The sequence below is a fragment of the Lipotes vexillifer genome, unplaced genomic scaffold, assembly GCF_000442215.2.
Source record: "Lipotes vexillifer unplaced genomic scaffold, Lipotes_vexillifer_v1.1 scaffold182, whole genome shotgun sequence".
Lineage (NCBI taxonomy): Eukaryota > Metazoa > Chordata > Mammalia > Artiodactyla > Lipotidae > Lipotes > Lipotes vexillifer.
In genome coordinates this window covers 6,995,817-7,006,503 of record NW_006798798.1, presented here as the reverse complement: position 1 = coordinate 7,006,503, position 10,687 = coordinate 6,995,817, and positions in this window count along the sequence as shown.

The window sequence follows — 10,687 nt, the reverse complement described above, 5'->3', positions numbered from 1 at the left end:
CTCCCAGCTACATTTTAGAGAGCTCTCTTCATAATACCGACTCCATTTTGATTTTCCTTTCACAAATTTCTACCTCCCTTTGCAGAGTTTAGAATTATATTTTATTTTATTTATATTTTATTCCTCTCCAATCTTCCAGTCATCCCTGACTCCCCAAACTCGGGGGGGGGGGAGGGAGGGGAAGGAAGGATTCATTACAGTAGTACAACAGCTTAGATATGAATCTTTTTTTTTTTTTTTGCGGTATGCGGTCCTCTCACTGTTGTGGCCTCTCCCGTTGTGGAGCACAGGCTCCGCACGCGCAGGCTCAGCGGCCATGGCTCACGGGCGCAGCCACTCCGCGGCATGTGGGATCTTCCCGGACCGGGGCATGAACCCGCGTCCCCTGCATCGGCAGGCGGACTCTCAACCACTGCGCCACCAGGGAAGCCCTTAGATATGAATCTTAGCCCTTTCACCTCTTGGAAACAATTAAAAGTCACAAAAAGGGACCAAAACAGAAAACTCCAGTTTCTGTGAAGTTCAGAGAAAGGAAAAGCCCTTGAACTCCAAAATACTCATGAGCACTTCCCAATACAGTTGATATTAGGTAAAAGCATGCTAAAGAATGAGGACTGGTGAACAGAAGTGAGAGTGATGCTTAGGAGCTAGTAAATCCTATTAGAGAAGACTCCAGACATAGGGGGGAAAATCATTTCAGGAAGACTAGGTGCTTATCTTGAAAGATAAACTTTGGAGAGGGAACTGCCATGAAGAGAGTAGAGGGCAAGCAGAGTAACAGATGGAAGCCATGTGCCAAGATCAGGAGTCAAGTTTAAGGGAAATTGATCCAGAATACTAAAATATGTCACAGTTTTGACTGAAGTTATTGGTCTGTAAGCTAGAAGAAGACTCCAGTATCAGAGAAAACCTACAGTTGCTTAAAGGAGAGAAACTTCGATTAGTGTCAAGTTTCTACTCAATAATATTTAGCAACAGAAATCAGTGGAACAAAGCCAAAAGGATAATCAAGAGAGTGAATGCCAATTATTTTTGTTCACAATCAAGCTGCAATTCAGGTATAGATATAATTTAGGGTCACCCTAAAATGAGGATGTGAATTAGGGCGACTTGAGAGCCAGGGACAGTAATATAAAGGATAGGGTGATTTATTTTAGTAGAATAAAGAGGATGATGATTAATATGTAAAAATAGCTAAAAACAAAACAAATGAATAAAAAAGACACTAAAATGTTATGAGTGGAGGAAGATGGAGGAAGTAGATAGAATGAGTAGAACCTGATGGAGCAAAGTTTGCAGGAGAAATTCTTAGACAAGAAAGAAGAGTATGGATGCAGCAATTACAGAGGTGAGGGAAGAAAAGAACTGTGGGGAACAAAGTAAAATGTGAAATAAAATGGCTTGTTAGGAAGATTGTATGCTTCAGATTATGACAGGCCTGAGATTCAAATCCCAGTTCTGAAAATTAACTACTTGTGACCTTGAGCAAATGACTTGTGTTCTATGCACAGCATCATCAAAAATCTTGATAAAAGTATCTTTTTCTCATGAACATCATATGGATCAGGGAAAATGTGTGGATTAGTTTATACAAAATAAATGCTCAAAAGCTATTGAATACTTCTCAACTAATTCTTTGAAGCCAGTATCACCCTGATGCCAAAATCAGACAAAGAAATTAGGAGAAAAGAAAACTAGAGGCAAATATACTTTATGAAGACAGACACAAAAATTCTCAAAAATTACTAGTAAATGGAATCTAGCAACATATAAAAAAGATTATATGCCATAGGGCTTCCCTCGTTGCACAGTGGCTAAGAATCTGCCTGCCAATGCAGGGGATATGGGTTCGAGCCCTGGTCTGGGAAGATCCCACATGTCACGGAGCAACTAAGCCCGTGTGCCACAACTACTGAGCCTGTGCTCTAGAGCCTTCGTGCCACATCTACTGAAGCCCACTCACCTAGAGTCTGTGCTTTACAACAAGAGAAGCCACCGCAATGAGAAGCCCGCGCACCACAACGAAGAGTAGCCCCCGCTCGCTGCAACTAGAGAAAACCCTGCGTGCAGCAACAAAGACCCAACACAGCCAAAAATAAATTTTAAAAAATAAAATAAAATAATTTTTAAAAGATTATATACCATAAATAACCAACTAGGATTTAGTCCAGGAATACAACGATGGTCCAACATATGAAGACCAATCAAAATAATACATCATATTAACAGAAGAAAAACAAAAGCCATATGATCATATCAGTAGATCCAGAAAAGCATTTGATAAACCCAATAACATTTCATGATAAAAAAAATACAACTCAACAAACTGGGAATAGAAGAGAACTTCTTCAAACTAATAATGACATGTGTGAAAAATGCACAGCTAACATCATAGTTGATGGTAAAGGGCAGAAATTTTTCTCTTGTGCTAAGTGCAATAGATTGAATGTGTCCCCCCAGAATTCATATGTTGAAACCTAATCCTCATGTGGTGGTATGTGGAAGGGGGTCCTTTAGGGTTAATTAGATTATGAGAATAGAACCATCATGAATGGGATTGGTGCCCTTAAGAAAGAGACTTCAGGGATCTCCCTTGCCCCCCTACCATGTGAGGACACAGCAAGAAGTTAGCTGTCTGTGAACCAGGAAGTGGGCTCTCACCGGATGTGGAATTTGACAGCACCTTAATCTTGGACTTCCCAGCTTCCACAACTGTGAGAAATAAATGTTTGCTGTTTGGGTCACCCAGTCTATGGTATTTTTGTTATAGCAGTCCAAAAGGACTAAGACAATCAGGAACAAGCCTGTTCAAGAATGTCCATTCTCCCCATTTCTTTTTTTTTTTTTTTTTCCGCGGTACGCGGGCCTCTCACTGTTGTGGCCTCTCCCGTTGCGGAGCACAGGCTCCGGATGTGCAGGCTCAGCGGCCATGGCTCCCGGGCCCAGCTGCTCCGCGGCATGTGGGATCCTCCCGGACCAGGGCATGAACCCGTGTCTCCTGCATCGGCAGGCAGACTCTCAACCACTGCGCCGCCAGGGAAGGCCCCATTCTCCCCATTTCTACTCAGCATTGTACTGGAGATTTTAGACAGGGCAATTAGGCAAGAAAAAGAAATAAAAGGAGTAAACTCTGTTCACAGATGCCATGGTCTTATTCATAGAGAATCTTAAGGGATCCACACAAGTGAATGCACCAAGGTTTCAGGTTACACGATCAATATTCAAAAATCCATTGTGTTTCTATATGCAAACAATGAACAATCCAAAAATGAAATTAAGAATACAATTTCATTTTATTCAAAAACTAGTTAGGGATAAACTTAGTAAAAGAAGTGCAAGATGGTGTTTACTAGAAACTATAAAACTTAGTTGAAGGAAATTAAAGAAGACCTTAAAATGAGAAAGCTTTCCCATATTCATATATTGGAAGATTGAATAATGTTAAGAAAGCAATACTCCCAAAACTGATATACAAATTCAGCACATTATCAAAATCCCAGCCTGATTTTGGTAAGAATTGATAAGCTGACCCTAACATTCATATGGATTCAAAGGGACCCAGAAAAGCAAAACAAAGTTGAAAGACTCACATTTTCTGATTTCAAAACTTACTACAAAGCTACAGTAATCAAGACAGTGTATTCTTGGCACAAAGTATAGACATCTAGCCTTGAGAATGCAGAAACAAGCCCTTATATTTACAGTCAATCGATTTTTCAACAAGAGTGCCAAAACAATTTAATGGGGGAAAGAATAGTCTTTTCAACAAATGATGCTGGGACAACTGGATAGGCACACACAAAAGAATGAAGACTTTTACCTCACACCATGTATAAAAATGGACTCAAACGGATCACGGATCATAGATCGAAATGTCAGAGCTAAATCTATAAAACTCCCAGAAGAAAACATAGGACTAAATCTTTGTAACCTTTGGGTTTCACATGGCTTCTTTTATATGCAACCAAAAGTACACATGACAAACAAAAACAGGTAAATTGATTTCATCAAACTCAAACAATATTGTACTTCAAAGGACACCAGTAAGAAAGTGAAAAGACAACCCACAGAAAATATTTTCAAATCATATATCTGATAAGTAATTTTTATTCATGATACATGAAGAATAGTTACAACTCAATAAAAAACCAAATAACCCCAATTTTTAAATGGTCAAAGTATTTGAATAGTCAAACATACAAATGACCAATCACCACATTAAAAGATGCTCAACACTGTTAGGTGTTATTTGTATTAGGAAAATGCAAATCAAAACCAAAATGGGATAGTATCTCACCCACACTCAGATGACTAAAAATCAAAAGTTTGTAAAACTCTAGAGATTCATCAGCATCAAACCTAGTATTTGGAAGTCTTTTTGTTGCCAGTCGTAATTTTAACCCTTCCACCATCAGTATCTGAAGAGTCAAATGAATTAACAATGTAATTTTTTAAAAGGGCTCCCACGTAGAGAGGATAAACTTTTCTCATTTTCAACAGCTTTTCCCCACATTGTGGACCTGACAATTAGGACAGCCCTTAACCACCTTGAACTTTTTGGAACTCATCAATCATGCCTGATAAATTCTCAGCATTCCTTTTTTTTTTTTTTTTCCCTTACCTCCTGAGTTATACCAAGAAGGTGAGGGAGCAAGACTTTGGGGTTATCAAGTGGTCACCTGGGAAGCAATAAAGATGGTCTGGTGGAAAGATGCCCTGTCAGACCCCAAAGTTTATGGATTTGGAATCTAGCCTTGGAGAAAGGAAACATTAAAAAAAAAAGTCAATAAATAAAATCCCAGAGAATACTGATCAATTGACAAGAATACAAGGAAAAATAACTGAGAATGACAAATGGCTGCAGCCTTAGCTGTGTTGAAGGCAACCCAGGGACCATTCAACTTTTTTAGCTCCTACAGAAGTGAGGAAACTGACAAGAGTACAGAATTTCTGTACTTGTTGGAGCCTAATCTTGGTTTTTCAGTTGCTTATACACATGAAGAGCCCCAAGACCTAAAAAGAGACCATGTGAATAATAGCAGGCTTTTGAGACATAGAAATTCACACTCTGGTGAGACAGCCATGTCTTCCACACATGTCCATATATAATCTAGCCAAACAAAACATTTATTATTTTAACTTTTTATCTTAAACAGTTTTAGACATACACAAAAGTAGACTGAATAGTATGAACATCCCCCCTCACCCACCCAACCCATGTACCATTCAGCTTTAACAGTTATCAAACTTTAGCCAACCTTCTTTCAACTAGTCCTCTCTGAATTTTTTTTTCTGTAGTATTTTTAAAGCATATTCCAGACACTACAAATAATTTTTTAAGTACAAACAATATGTTTCAATGACAATGTAATTAAAGCTTTAAAACTCTAGTTTTTAATAATAAATTAATCTTATTGAATTTTTGTATTTGTAAATATTTATTTTACCATCACGGTTGTAGAGTTATACATAGATAGGAATAAATAAGTACTGACACAGCTGAGGTTTTGTTTTTGTTTTTTTGAGGTATGCGGGCCTCTCACTGTTGTGGTCTCTCCCGTTGCGGAGCACAGGCTCTGGGCGCGCAGGCTCCGGGCGCGCAGGCTATGCAGCCAGGGCTCACGGGCCCAGACGCTCCGCGGCATGTGGGATCTTCCTGGACCGGGGCACAAACCCATGTCCCCTGCATCGGCAGGCGGACTCTCAACCACTGCACCACCAGGGAAGCCTGGCAGCTGAGGTTTTTGTGGTAACTATCTCCTCTCTCTGAATTTTAATTTCTCTAGAACTCAATATTGTATTAGTCTAACATCCCAAAGATAATTAGGAATTTTTGAAAATATATTTAGGATATCATAGTAAAGAACACAGTCATTGTTGATATAAGAATATATCAAAGAAAATAGCACTTTAAAACTTAGATACATAGATAGTGTAACTATAACTCTATAGATTCATATAATTTGCACTATTGTCTGAGGTTTACAAGAATCAATTTATAAAGATGAGTTATTTCAACCACAACTCAGTCTAGTTGTATACCCATAGTTATGCATATCTATACTTATGTAATCCTCAATATTAGTGCATGTAATAACTTTCCTGGTGATTAGGCAAATGAGTGGTAAGCATGTTCCATTTAATTTAGGCTTTTCTGTTTGCAAGTGTAGTCTTCTATGAACTAAAATGTTATTTTATCTCCCTGCCTCTGGGAGAAGAGCTTAAAGAGAATGAATGGAACTATAATTATCAGGGCATAACATTATTAAAGCAGTGAATCAGAAACATAAACGTTTTAGCGGTTATAGGTAACATCCACAGGATATAGCAATGATTTCAGAAGGTAAGACCCAATGTCCTTTAGGACTCACTTGTGAAAACTAACAATGGCCAAGACTGTTTTATGGCTTAAAAGGCTATTGATATTCTCTACAGCTGCAGCAGAGGAGAGTCATGGGTTTTTCATAATCTTTAAGCATTTATCCATGGATTTACTTTTATTATCAACTTGAAAAAACATGTTGGAAAAAAATGAAGTTTTTAGCATATGTGCTCCGATACTCTCACCAGCCATTCTCTATTTATATTAGAACATGGTCACATTTTTTTTAAAGTTAATTTTAATAAATTTTTTTCTTGAAATAGCATATGGTATGAGTTTAGTCCAAATTGCCTTCTTGGGACTTCCCTGGTGGTCCAGTGGTTAAGAATCCGTCTTCCAATGCAGGGAACACGGGTTCGATCCCTGGTCGGGGAACTAAGGTCTCACTGCCTTGGGGCGCTGCAATGAAGACGAAGCGCAGCCAAAAAAAAAAAAAAAAAAGCAAAATAAAACAAATTGCCTTCTTATCAAGCAATATTTATAGACTAATTCTTCCTTTACCTTTATTATGGACTAGTGCCTTAAGCATTTATTCTTAAACAGATTAACTTTTCAGAGTCAAGTTTCCTGTTGCTTTGGTCTGTTAGCTTTTACCTCTTTCCTCTCTGTTATTTTTTACCATCAGTTAATTTGGTAGAAGTAAATCCCTATTCTTTACGGAAATACTATAGCATTATTCTTTTTTACTTTTAAAATTAATAAATAATTAGTAAAATATAAGAAAATGCAAACTTGTACCAATGTGCATACTTTACTGTATCATGGACAACTTTTCTTGTTTGTAAATATAAGTCTGGATCACAAATTTTTAGTTTCATAGAATTCTGTTATATGGATTTGCTATCATTTATTTAACCAAAATCCCAATGATAAACATCGAGATTGTCTTAAAAATTTTTGCTATTAAGAATAAAACCTCACCACTTCACACCCACTAGGATGGCTATAATAAAGAAGATAATAGCAAGTGTTAGCAAGGACGTGGAAAAGTTGGAAACCTTATACACTGCTGATGGGTATGTCACGTGGGGCAGTTTTTTAGAAATCTGTTTGACAGAACTCAAAATGTTAAACATAGAATTACTATTTTACCTAGTATTTACACAAGAAAATTGAATGTGCACAGAAAAACTTGTACACAACTGTTCATTGCAGCATTATTCACAATAGCCAAAAAGTAGAACCAACCCAAATGTCCATCAACTAATGAGTGGATAAATAAAATGTGGTGTAACCATACAATGTAATATTATTTGTCACTAAAATGAAGTACTGATACATGCCACAATGTGGATGACCCTTGAAAACATGTTAATTAAAAGAAGCCAGCTAAAGAAGACGATACTGTACAATTCCATTCATATAAAATGTCCAGAGCAAGCACACAGAGTAGATTTTTGTGGCCAGAGACACAAAGTAGATTAGTGGATGCCTAGGGTTAGTGGGTTTGGGGACAACAGGAAGTTACTGCTGAAGGGTACAAGTTTATTTTGGGGATGATGAAAATGTTCTAAAATTGATTGTGGTGATGGTTGTATAACTGTGTAAATAGGATTTCCTTGGTGGTCCGGTGGTTAACATTCTGCCCTTGCACTACAGGGGCTGTGGGTTTGATCCCTGGTCAAGGAAGTTCCACATGCTGTGCAGTGTGGCCAAAAAAATAAATAATAAATAAATAAATAAATAAATAAATAAATAAATAAATAAATGTGTAAATATACTAAAAACTATTGAATTATTCATGTTAAGTGAGTGACTCGTATGGTACGTGAATTATATCTCAGTAAAGCTGTTTAAAAAAAAACACATGATCTGGGCTTCCCTCGTGGCGCAGTGATTGAGAATCTGCCTGCCGATGCAGAGGACACGGGTTCGTGCCCCTGTCGGAGAAGATCCCACATGCTGCGGAGCGGCTGGGCCCGTGAGCCATGGCCGCTGAGCCTGTGCATCCGGAGCCTGTGCTCCGCAACGGGAGAGGTCACAACAGTGAGAGGCCCGCGTACCGCAAAAAACAAACAAACAAACAAAAACAAAAAAACCCCATGATCTCCATTACTCTCTCCGATAAATATTTGCATCCTTTTATGATTTTTTAAAATTAAAAAAAATTATTCTTAATTACAAAAGGAATACATACATTCTTATTTGTAAAAACGGATATATTACATTTAAAACAAAAGTACTTTGATTCACCATAACAATCCCAATCACTTCTTTAGAAGTTGTTGGGACTTCCCTGGTGGCTCAGTGGTTGAGAATCTGCCTGCCAATGCAGGGGACATGGGTTCAAGCCCTGGTCTGGGAAGTTCCCACATGACGTAGAGCAACTAAGCCTGTGTGCCACAACTACTGAGCCTGTGCTCTAGAGCCCACTAACCACAACTACTGAGCCCACATGCCACAACTACTGAAGCCCGCGTGCCTAGAGCCCGTGCTCCGCAACAAGATAAGCCTGCACACCGCAACGAAGAGTAGCCCCTGCTCGCGGCAACTAGAGAAAGCCCGTGAGCAGCAGCAAAGACTCAACGCAGCCAAAAATAAATAAATAAATATATTTTTAAAATAAATAAATAAATAAATATATTTTAAAAAAAGTCACTCTTGACGTTTGGGTATGTATCCTTCCACAAACATTTTTCTACATGCTTTGGTACATAGACATATGTCTAAGGAAAATCCTTGATTTGTGTTTTCTCTGTGTGTGTCTGTGAGGTTTGCCTTTTTCTTTCTTAAGTGTGTGCAAGTATATATGTCATTATTTTTAACTTCTACATAGAATACTGTGATTTATTTAGCCCTCATCTCTCTGATGTACATGAGTATTGTTTCAGTGTTTTGCTGTCATCAGTTTCTGAATGCTTGCCTACTTGTGCTTCTGTGGCTGCTTCTCTTGGTAGATAAGGAGAAGCTGGCTAGTGGGGTAGTTGGATTATGTATTTTTAAAGTTTTAACTGATTGCCAAATTTTCCATGGAGTTGCCAAAGTAATTTTCATTTGTGCCAGCAGGATATAAAAGTATCCTGTAATTCACAACCTCCCTGATACATGATATACACTTTTCTTAATTTTGGCTAATCAATCTCATTTTCTTTTGTATCTTTTCATGAAGTTGGCCATCTTTTCATATGTCTACCGGCTATATGATATGCCTAAGTGTAGTTCTTTGGTTTTCTGGTGTGTGAGTTTTTAAATTTTTTTGTATTTATTCTGCTTGGTATTCTCTGAGCATCCTGGATCTGTGGTAGTTTGGTGTATGTCATTAATTTTGGAAAGGTTTTGGCCATAATTACTTCAAATAATTCTACTCAGCTCTCTCTTCTCCTTCTGGCATTCCACTTACATGCATGTTCTACCTTTGAAATTGTCCCATAGTTCTTGGAAGTTTTGTTCTGTTTTTTTGTTTGTTTTCTTGTTTTGTTTTTTATTTTTGGCTACATTGGGTCTTCACTGCTGCACACTGGCTTTTCTCTAGTTGCATCAAACGCGGGCTACTCTTTGCTGCAGTGCGCGGGCTTCTCATTGCAGTAGCTTCTCTTGTTGCGGAGCATGGGCTCTAGGCACACGGGCTTCAGTAGTTGTGGCACGTGGACTCAGTAGCTGTAGCTCGCGGGCTCTAGAGAGCAGGCTCAGTAGTTGTGGCACATGGGCTTAGTTGCTCCGTGGCATGTGGAATCTTCCCAGACTAGGGCTCGAACCTGTGTCCCCTGCATTAGCAGGCAGATTTTTTTTTTTTCACTTTAACATCTTTATTGGAGTATAATTGCTTAACAATGGTATGTTAGTTTCAGCTTTACAACAAAATGGATCAGTTATATATATACATATGTTCCCATATCTCTTCCCACTTGCATCTCCCTCCCTCCCACTCTCCCTATCCCACCCCTCCAGGCAGTCACAAAGCACCGAGCTGATCTCCCTGTGCTATGTGGCTGGCAGGCAGATTTTTAAACACTGTGCCACCAGGGAAGTCCTCTTGTTTTGTTTTTAAATTCATTTTTCTCTTTGCATTTATTTTGGGACGTTTCTATTGACCTATCTTCAAGCTCACTGATTCTATCCTTGGCTGTGTCCAGTCAACAGACAAGGCTATCGAAGGCACGAAGAGTCATTTCTGTCACAGTGCTTTTTATTTCTAGCATTTCCTTTGACTATTTTCCTAGAGTGCTCATTTCTCTACTTACATCACCCACCCATTATTGTACGTTGTCTACATTTTCCATTAGAATTTTAACATATTAGTTATATTAAAATAGCAGATGATCTCAACATCTATGTCATATCTAGATCTGTACTCCTCCTCAGAAA